This window comes from Heterocephalus glaber, unplaced genomic scaffold (assembly GCF_053883595.1).
Source record: "Heterocephalus glaber isolate CG9 unplaced genomic scaffold, H.glaber_assembly_v1.0 deba00001442, whole genome shotgun sequence".
Taxonomy (NCBI): Eukaryota; Metazoa; Chordata; class Mammalia; order Rodentia; family Bathyergidae; genus Heterocephalus; species Heterocephalus glaber.
Window position 1 is genome coordinate 667,155 of NW_028258296.1, and position 10,412 is coordinate 677,566.

At 48.1% G+C, this 10,412-nt stretch overlaps 1 long non-coding RNA gene across 3 annotated transcripts in view; it reads right to left on the reverse strand.

Moving 5' to 3' along the window:
• Positions 1-8,123: 8,123 nt before the first annotated feature.
• The window catches only part of LOC106009133 (uncharacterized), a 106,220-nt gene continuing 103,931 nt past the window's right edge, over positions 8,124-10,412 (reverse strand). For all 3 annotated transcript variants that reach the window (XR_015451889.1, XR_015451887.1, XR_015451890.1), the window contains one exon: positions 8,124-9,953. This is a non-coding gene — a long non-coding RNA (uncharacterized LOC106009133). The remainder of the gene's footprint in view (positions 9,954-10,412) is intronic.

A 10,412-nucleotide genomic window follows, 5' to 3' on the forward strand; every position in this document is an offset into this window, starting at 1 on the left:
CACCACTCGCACGGTCCCTTGGGGCTGGGGGCTCCCTTAGGTCAGGCCAACCTGCCCCGCCATATGCAAGGCCTCAGCAGCCTAGACTTGCAGACCCTTGCAGTGTGAATCTACTCAAGTTATTCGGTGTGAAGTGCCCTGGGGAGAATCTATGAAGACGCACATGACAAACAGCACCTTTCTTGATTTCTGGGTCCTGAGCAAATTGGGAAATAAGCAAAATAGTGGCAGACTAAAGTCAAAAGATCCATCCAGAGCTACTCACCAAAGTTTCCTGTAGTCGCTCCAGTTGTTTTAAGTGATGTCAGCACCATGTGGATGGACAATCCCAACCTCTGCACCTTAGTCACTATTCTTGCAGCGACTTTGTTCTTCAGGCCACCCTTCCCACATTACACCCACAGCTTAGATTTTACCCGAAACTTCTCTACTTTGTGAATAAAGGACCAACTATGCCACTTTCTGACCATATCGGTCTCCCCAGTTCTTTCCCTCAGTTCTTCCTCCAGATCATGGGCCTCTCTGCTCTCCCTCACTGTCTTTACGCCTTTCCCCACCTATCAAGAGTGCTCAGGCCTTACTTCGACCCTTCCAGGGTCTGCTCTTAGCCCATTTCCTTCTGCCTCACCAACCTGGCGTGCCAGTTATTCTGTTTGTTTACTGCATTATCTTGCTTGAAAGATTACAGCTTATAAGGAGGCCCAGATTTCTTTTCTTTCATTTATGTTTGATTGGCACATGATAACAACGATGTGTGTTTATGGGGCTCACTGTGTGTGTGTAGTGTGTGTGTGCAGTGTGTGTTGATCAAGAAGGTAGGCAGTATGTTCATATCTTTAAACACTTACCATTTGTGTTTGGAGCCTACGGACTCCTCCTTTCTAGCTCCTTATAAAATACACGATCAGTTGCCAACTATGGTAAACAACTATGCTGCATAACACCAAGACTCATATAGAAATAATTTTAGAAAAGATTGATTTTAGTTCTCGCATTGATAGATTGTAGGATGTACACCTGCACGAGAGCCAAAACAGCTTTCCTAACACGAAAACCAAGAACCAGCATCTCGGGGTCAGGGAGGGCAAGAAGACAGGCGAGGGCCCCAGCAGCACACCACACAGAGGAGAAAGCAGCTGCACACGGGGCTCTGCTGCCCAAGAAGAGAAGGAAAAGAGGACCCCGTGTTGGCCTTGCCTGTTGTCCCCATGGAGTCTTGTCCCCTCCGCTGAGGCAGAGCAAGTCCACGAGAGAGACCAAGGGCATACACAGGATAAAGTGTAGTTTCTAAAGGCATTCCCGTCTACTGGTGGTGAATAACTCGCCAGATTTCATCCCATTGTATGTTTATTGAGCATGACTCAGTGAAGAATGGCAGCGCGCGAAAGGGTTGCTGTGGCCTCGCATTCAGAACAAGAGCACATGGGACACTCACTGTGCGCTAGGAATCCCACATGGCTCCCACTTCTTAGGATTGCTACGCATTGGCCTCAATCGATGCTCCCACTGTACAGATGAGAATAACAAAAACGCAGTGTCCAAAGACGTAAAAGCACCAAATAAATACATGAAAAACTGTTCCACATCACTGGTCATTCGAGAGATGCAGATGGAAACAACGCTGAGATTCCATCTCACCCCAGAAAGAATGGCTGCTACCAAGAAATCAACCAATAACAAATGCTGGCGGGGGTGTGGGGAGAAAGGAACCCTTCTCCATTGTTGGCGGGAGTGCAGACTGGTGCAACCCCTGTGGAAATCAGTATGGAGATACCTCAAAGAACTAGGGCTAGAGGTCCCATTTGACCCAGCTATTCCCCTGCTGGGTATCTTCCCCAAAGAATTAAAAGAATCATACCACAGTGAGATATGTGCACCCATGTTCATAGCGGCACAGTTTGTAATAGCTAAAGCTTGGAAATAGCTCAAGTGCCCATCAATTGGAAACTGGATAAAGAAGATGTGTTTTTTTATAAAATGGAGTACTACTCAGCCATAAAGAATGAGAAACTAGAGACATTTATAGCTGAATGGATGTATATCGAGGCCATCCTCTTAAGTGAAATAAATAGGACACACATGTCTAAATACTGAATAGTTTCTCTAGTGTGAGAAACTGAAAGTGTAAATAAGGATGAAAATGATTAAAATGAATAATTGATAATTTGAAATAGGAGGAAAAGGTCCAAAGGGGAAGGGAAAGTGGGAGGGGAAGGGGAAAAGAAAGAAGGGAATGGAAAAATTATGAGAAAAGAAAAAAAAAAAGGAAACAAAGTCTGTGTAAATAGGGAAGGGTGGAGGGGGTGAAAGGCACACAGGTAATGGGGGAAAAATAAGAACCAAGATCCATCATGTACAGGTACAAGCACCCAGTGATAAATGTAAACGTGTTGTATACCTAAAATATGCCAATAAAGATATATATATTTAAAAAAAAACAGTGTCCAAGGTCACACATGAAGTAAGTGGCACGGTTAAGACTGTAAGTTGATTTTCCCAACCTTGTGAGTTCTCAGCAATGATGGCCTAAGTAGCCATTCCCATTTGTGCCTACAGAACAAATGATTCCGAGCCATACCACCCATACGTGCAACACTCGTGTCCACAGCACGCTGGCTTTCTTGGTTCCACCTCCCAGAAGCTGTTAACCCTTCCTCCTTAGCTTCCCCTGCAGTGCCGACCTGTGTCAACACAAACATCCCAGCAGACCGGACACAGTCGTCATGTGATGCTCCCTTCGATGTCCTTGGAGCCCGAAGGCCCAGGCCTGAGAGCCTGCATGGACACCGACTGCCACTGCAGGCTACTTGAAGAAACTATTTGGCATTCCAGAGCTATCTTTTTGTGGGATAATAAAATTCATCTCATGTCATTTCACAAGGACTGACTTGGGTGGTCTATTTAAAGTGCATAGCAAAAATTCTAGCGCATAGTAAATATACAAGAAATTGTTTTGAAGAAGATGAAGGACAAGTGAGGATGAAAGAGAAGAGGAGTCAGGCAAGCTCTCCCATGGCAGTGTTGCTACTGGCCCAGAATGAAGGGAAGAAGAAGAGGGAGGAGAAGGAGGCAGAGACTCCAGCTGGAGGTGTGAATCGGACTCTTCCTGGAAACACGGAGACAGCTGAGTCTGCAGGACCCACGTGGACGGCTGGATGTCCAGGTCCGGTGGACCCTGTCCTCAGAGCAGAACTCTGTGAAGCCATGTGAGACAAGACTTGTCTAAACACCCTAAAATGTGCGTGTCTGTCAGACAGCTCCTCCACCCGAGACCCTCTTGGCTCTGCATCTGACTACATGTGGCACATTTCCTTCCTACAATGTACAGAAGAGCAAAGCCCCCCCCCGCCACCACTGCCCAGGTCAACAGTGCCCTCCGTGGGAATCTGCCCATGGCCCAAGACTTACCCCTCTGTCCTCCATCCACATCCCCAAAGGCTGTGATAGCAGTACGCACAGTAATCAGCACATTGAAGCCTTATCTTCAGATTCAGGGGCCTCAGCGTGCACACACAGTAACCCTAGAAGTTGGGGTGAGGTTTTGTATAGCCGAGCACCCCTTGATGCAGTCCATTCCCATTCCTTCTGCTTTAACATAATCTGTTCTTTGGCATTTAGGTTAATGCACAATATCTTTTCTCACCCGAAAGTAATAGAGGTGTTTAAATATATGAATATATGTAATTTTAGAATCTAATTTTGAGCTGTGCTATCCCCAAGCCAAGCATGTTAGGTGCTTTGAGGCGATACCATCACCGCCACCTATTACTCACATAACCTCTCAGCAGTCATGGAGGAAGAGGGCCGAGTCACCAACCACGTGGCTGTTGGCCGCTCAGCTTCCTGAGACAGTGCAGCGAGCTGCCTGAGTCCTGTGCCTCAGGGAAGGAAGACGACGCCTGTGACAGCTCAGAGGTGAGCTCCGCCGCTTCCCTGCCTTCCAGGACGCGTGCTCCGTTCCAGGCTCTGCAGGCCCAGGGGAGAAGGGAGCCCGACGTCATCTCGGTGCCTCTCTCAGGTCCTCTCCTTCCGGGCTGAGCAGCCACTGCCCTTTCAGCCACATGCAGGATCCTGCCAGGCTGGCTGCTCCTCTGTGCACCACGAATGTTAGATGTCCTTAAAGTGAGCTGCTCCAAAATTCAGTTGGGCAGGTGCTGTTTGTTCCTGAATCAGAGTAACTTAGTTTCACAGTAAATTATTTCTTTGTGTTTTTTAGACTTGTTACCTGTTCGGTTTCCAGTAACCCCAAGATTAGTTAAAGCTCTGAACCACTGATTCTCAAATTCAGCATACATCACCAACGCCTGGAGGCTTAGGTCCTAGTTTAGGGTCCTAATTCAGTTGATCTGTGGTGGGGCCGAAAAGCCTATACTTTTAAAATTCCTTCCCTCTCCCCAGTAATTCTGAGGTCAGCGATGCTTGGAGTGCACTTTGAAAACACTACTTTCTGTCTTTATCACAGGTGCTTTAAAGTCACCTCTGACTGGTGCTCTCTGTGAACTTGGCTTTGAAGCTCCAAGTTCGTAACACTGCACTGATCCATCTGAAATTCACCAGTGAAAATGTGTGGCAGGGAAAAAGCAGTGTGGACTGTGGAAAGACTTGCTCAAAACCTGGCCCTGCAAATACTGGCTTGAACAAGAAAGTTAACTCTGTGAGTTCCACTTTCTGCGCCTGAAACTGGAACACACTCCGGCTTGGGCCAAGATGCTGTGTGTTCTGCAGCAAGGCAGTGCCAGGCTTTCGGGAGACACTGGTCATCCGAGGTGCCCTCAGCTTGGTCCTTCCTGGGTCCCAGCATACACGACATCTTCAGCCAAGCTGACATCGTCTCCCAACAAACCCAGTCTGCGTCCCAGCCTCAAAGCACTTGAAGATTTTGTTGACATCTCGCTGTCAAGCCGACACCCAGTTCTTCCCCAGAAGGGCATACTATATTGATATCTTAAAAGTGCAGGTACTGATCCTTGGAATAAAAATCTCGAGACTAAGAAAGTAGGTGATACCTCGGTGGTCAAACTCAATTCATTCCAAATTCATGTTTAAACACTGAAAAGTTCAAGAACTGAACATATTTTCCCATAAAAAGTTTTTTTGAAGTCAAATAATTGGTTCTGGGGCCCCAAAATTACAGTTACACATTCATTTTTTTCAGGACTTTAACAAATTTTGCAGTGGCTTCTTTCTTTAACTTGATCGTGGATTTCACAATTTTCCTCTTGGCTTTACTGTGAGCTCACTAGCTTCGTTTGGAGCCGTGGTTGTGCTTTTTCACACAGAAAAGCGCAGTGACGGTGCCCTTGGACTGGAGCTCACCCCGGGTCGGGCAGAGACGCCACACGCCTCACTCTCGGCCCACAGGGCCTGTCACGTCGGATCCTGGGTTCGACTGTCGAGCAAAGTCACAAACGCCGAGCGGATGTTCCGGTCCAGGAGGGGGAGTGCGGCCTGGACTGTTCTGCAGCCAAGGTACACCGTATAGGCTTAAAGAGCCCCGAGATCATTCTGATACACACTCCAGTTAAGGAATCGCAGGTCTAAGTAAGCGGTGCTAATGTGGCGTACTGTGTCTCAGACACCGAAGGCTGGACAGACCCTTTGGGCTCTGAATACTCACTCCCACAAATGGATCCTGGAACAAAGCAGGGATGAGTACAAAGATTTGTTTTCAAGGGTGTTTGATGCATTTCCCTTTGGAGTTAGAAGAAAATGAGAAGAAGAAAGAAATTGACTGAACAGAGCAAGATACCCGGTATATAAGTTTGTCTTAAATGTGGTTCTCCCTCCTGCATCATGTTATGCAGCCCTACAACAGACTGTTGTCCTTTTATTAGAGTATGAGAGGTACAATCACATTTTTGTTGTTTAAGTCTGTAACTAGGAGAGGTATCCAAGAGAGTATTAGCAATAATTTTAAGTGAATGCTAAGGTTATAATCTTCTACTAAAGGCATCAAACCTTAAAATGTCCTATTTCCCATGATAGAATTTTGATCAAAACTATGCGTGGAGTACCAGAGGCTCTCCTGGCCAAGACTCCCCTCTGCTCAGGGCTGTGCAGCCAGCGACATTTCACCAGCGGTGAGGAGGCCAGCGGTCGTGAGGGCGGGCGGGTGCGAAGCCGTCCGGGTGGCCTCACAGGTGCCACCTCAGGTGGTGCTCATGGTCCTCTCACCGCCGGTGCGAACTGCTGCTGCTCTGGTTCTACAGATAGCGAGAAGGGGACTTGCTTAGGTAAGGACGGATGCCTGAGACGCGCCCACGGGATCTCTCGGCATCATTTCTTACATCTTACACCTGTGAACCTACAGCTACCTCAGATCAAAAGCTTAATTTTACAGAAAGCAGTTAGCAGAGCACATAGCCCTGCTGGCTGGGCCACCTGCCCCTTCCCGGTCCTTGGGTGCTAACTGGGCCCCGTGGCGCTGCCCTCTGGCCTCTCCTGATCAACGTTGCCTTCTCCAGTGCCTGAGGGATGCTGGTCTCTGCAGCGTGCACTGAAGCCACATGGAGGCCGTGCCCAGGTCTGCCAGGTGCAGCGAGGGCAGCCAGCCTGAGCTGGTGCCAAGGGGCATGCAGGGAAGGACGCAGGAGTCAGTGGGCACTCTGCCTGGCAAGGACTCTGGGACGGGACCCTCCATAGATATGCAAATTGGATTCTGTGTAATTTGTGCTTTTTCAATAACCTCAGCATGTGTTGGATGTGTACAAAAAGAACCGTAAAATAAAATTCCAGACAAAGGGGGAAGTCAGAACATAGAAAAAGAATCAGTTGATTCCACAAGCCAAACAATGGATCATAATAAATTCGCCAGCCATTAGCTCTTTGGGTGCATGGAACAAAGAAATGGAAATGAAATGGGGGAAAGAAGTCTCAGTTAACTGTTGGCTGGCTGGACTGCTTCCACTTGCCCAAGCAGACCTCAAGATGGACAGGGAGCTGCCTGGGCACCTGCTACTTCTAGGGCAGCCTACACCTGCCTACCACTGGGCCCTGGCTCTTCCATATGTTCAGGTCCCACAGGGAAGTTTTCCTTAGGAAAAACAAGTAAAAAGACCCAGCTAGGCGGTGGGGAAGCCCAGGGATAGAGCACTTGCCTAGCACATGTGGGGTCTTGGGTTTGTTCCCCAGCACTGCAAAAATTAAAAATAAATTGTTCTAAGTGCCACCAACTAATCCATCGTCATATGTCCTCCAAAGAATTGTAAGATAAACAGAATATCAAGGGAGAAATAAAAAGATATAAAGAAAAAAAAGCAAAAACATAAAGAAACTGAAAGGAAAGCAGGGAGAGAGACACACAGAGACTGTAAGACCCTCAATAGCACTGTGAGTGCTGGGTCCCCACAGCAGTTCCCCATCACTGCTGAGTATTGATTGTGGCCCAGACCCAAGGGCTGCCTGCATGCAGAGCTTGGCAGCTGTCACACACCGAGGAGACTCTCAAGCATGCAGGGGAGCTGTCTGCTGGTGGGAGCGTGTCTCTCTCAATCACTGAAGTCTCCATGCTGGTTTCTATGTATCTTTTCATTTGTTTATCCAAATAGATTCCAAAGGCCTTGAGAACTATGTCTAGAATTCAGCTGTGTATCCTAAATGTCAAGCATGGGCCTGACTCATTTTAAGTATTCCAGCAATATTGTAATATTTACTAAGTGAATACATGAGTTTTTGATGGGTGGGTGGGTGGATGGATGGGTGGATGGGTGGGTGGGTGGGTGGATGGATGAGTGGGTGGATGGGTAGATGGATGGAAGTTTGGATGGGTGGGTGCGTGGATGGACAGATAGGTGGATGGATGGATGGATGGATGGATGGATAGATGGGTGGATGGGTGGATGGATGGATAGATGGGTGGATGGGTGGATGGATGAATGTGTGGGTGGGTGGGTGGATGGGTGGATGGATGGACAGATGGGTGGGTGAATGAATGGATGGGTAGGTGGATGGGTGGATGTGTGGGTGGATGAATGGATGGATGGATGTGTGGATGAAGGCTGGCACACTAATCCTCATCCTAGTTCTCTGTGTTAGGTGTTACTATTTTCAGTTTACAAGTGAGAAAGAACACCTAGAACCAAGTCTGACCCATGTCTGACTTTTTACTCTGAAAAATGGCATCACTCAGAGAGGACTCAGATCCCAAGAAACAGAGGGGAGCAAAGCCCTGGAGAGGTTTGGGCAACAGACGGGTGAAGAAAGAGGAAGAAAATGGAAGGAAGAGGGTTGGAAAGAAATAGGGGCAGAGCTAAAAGGGGGTTCTGCTTGGTGCCCTCGTTACAGAGGACACAGCTTTGGCTGATTTGAGAAATGAGTAATGAAGTCTGGGGTAAGCATAAGCCAGAAACGTATGACATCATATTAGCATGGAATTGGAGTGTAAGATAGACTCCTAAATCCTATTTGGCTGTGACAGCAGGTGGACTGGGGTTGGGGATTTGCAAACTGGCCAAGGTCATTCCTGGTAGTCCTAATGCAAAGTGAAGGTCAACAGAGACTTGATAAATAAATAGAAGTGCGCAGAGATTCTGCTGTCTGCATTAAAAAGGAGAAAGTGGTCAGGCAGCTCTGCTCCATGAGGCTGGAACAGTTTCTCTCTTAAAGACATAAGCTCCATGGACCCCTCATGCCATAATTTTCAGAGTAATATGATTTTTGACAAATTCATTAAGCAATAAGACATGACAGACTATAAATTGCTCTGCTGTTAATTTATGTCCACTCTATTTTTAGGCATCCAGCCAAAGCCTGGTCCTAGCTGAGAGCAAAGATATAAATTGTCATTGTGTAGCCAGCATGGGGAATGCCTTGTGAAGATCAGAGAAAGATGCCATCCTAGACTCCCCCACTCGGAGAATGAGAACTCCACCCCTACTCAGCACCAGCCTCCACTGTGGGCCTGCAGGGCCGCGACCATGCCCTGGAGCGAGTTATCAGGGCTCGGGGATTGTACACGTAGGTGACAAGCCCTGCACACAAACTAGGTTCCTCCTTACCGAGCACAGGAAAGGGAGTGCTCGACTCCAGAGTTTCCACTGATGAGGGAAGGCATCAGGGAGTCTCCAGAGAAAAGACTTTCCGAAACCGGTACTAAAGCCAATGCAGACATTCCTCACCCAGAGAACCAGGACGTTCATGGAGTAAGTGACCCTCAGAGGCATGAGGTAGGCTGCATTCACAGACCTTGAGCAATCTGGTGCAACTGTATCTTGGGAGCAGGTGGAGAATCAGGAGAGCAGGTTACACCACAAGAGGGTACCTCTGGGTCAGAGTGGGAGGCCTTGGACTCCATGCTGAACACCTAGGCGTTTGTTCAGTATTTCCCTCCTTTCCCTCTCCATTGCCACTGTCTCTTCCATGCTGGAAGATCAAAGCCTCCCTGGAAAAGGGCAACCTGGATGAACGTTTATCAAGGAGGATCTAAACGTGAGGTGGGCATGCTATTCGGATCACTTAGGCAACAGAGGACACTAACAAGCACAACGGCTAGTCTATGCTCACTGTCCCCTCTCTCCAGCGGTCCGGGCTGCAGCATGGATTAGAGGGGCCTCCTGGAGCAGAGGTGCCAGGCCTATTGCCTCATAACCAAGAGAACAAGCCCAGGGCTTCCTCTAAGCATCTAGGGAAAGACGAGGGGAAGACTTGGGTTCTAAATACTCTCTATGCCACCAGCCCTATTCTCTGTGTCGAGTACAGCCCCTTCCAAATAGCCCTTGTCTGAATAAATCAACAGATTCACTCTGTGGGTGTGGTTCCCCTCTGAGTTTCCACCATGCTATAGCTAAGAAAAAGGGAAGAAAGGGGGAGAGATTACAGGAACTGGCTCCTACCTGGAGCAGCAGAATCAAGGGATTCAACTAACAGAAGGAGCCAGGACTCTCAGGTTCTCATCTGCCTTTTCACTCATCAGCCCCATGACCCTGAGCAGAAACGGCTCACCTCTCCGGGATGCCCTAGAAAGTTAGAGGAGACAATGCATGGAAAACATCAGAGTAGGTCCTCAGAAGAGGCTATTGAGTCCGACTCTATGGTCAGCCAATATTGAGGTTGAGAAACAAGCCAACTGCTTGTGGGAAATACTCAGTATGGTGGAAAGGGGCTCAGATCCAAGGGGTCAGCTTAATAAAAGTGTCAGCATGTTCTCTTGGCTTTGTGAGCTTCTGTAGTATTTGGTCCAATGACATTCAGCTGCTGGGACTTTCTGTCAAGCCTCATTCTAGACCAATGTTGGTCATGGGATTGGTCATTTCTTCAACCCACCCAAGGAGATAGGTGCCCAGGGTTGAGGAAAGTTTTGTTTCCTGTGAGTCTAGCTATGTGTGAAATCCATACGTTCTTGGGGATTCCTGGTGTGACTTAGACGCTCCTCGCCTGCCCACTGCGTGGGGCTTTGCCGAGGATGAATGCTGAAG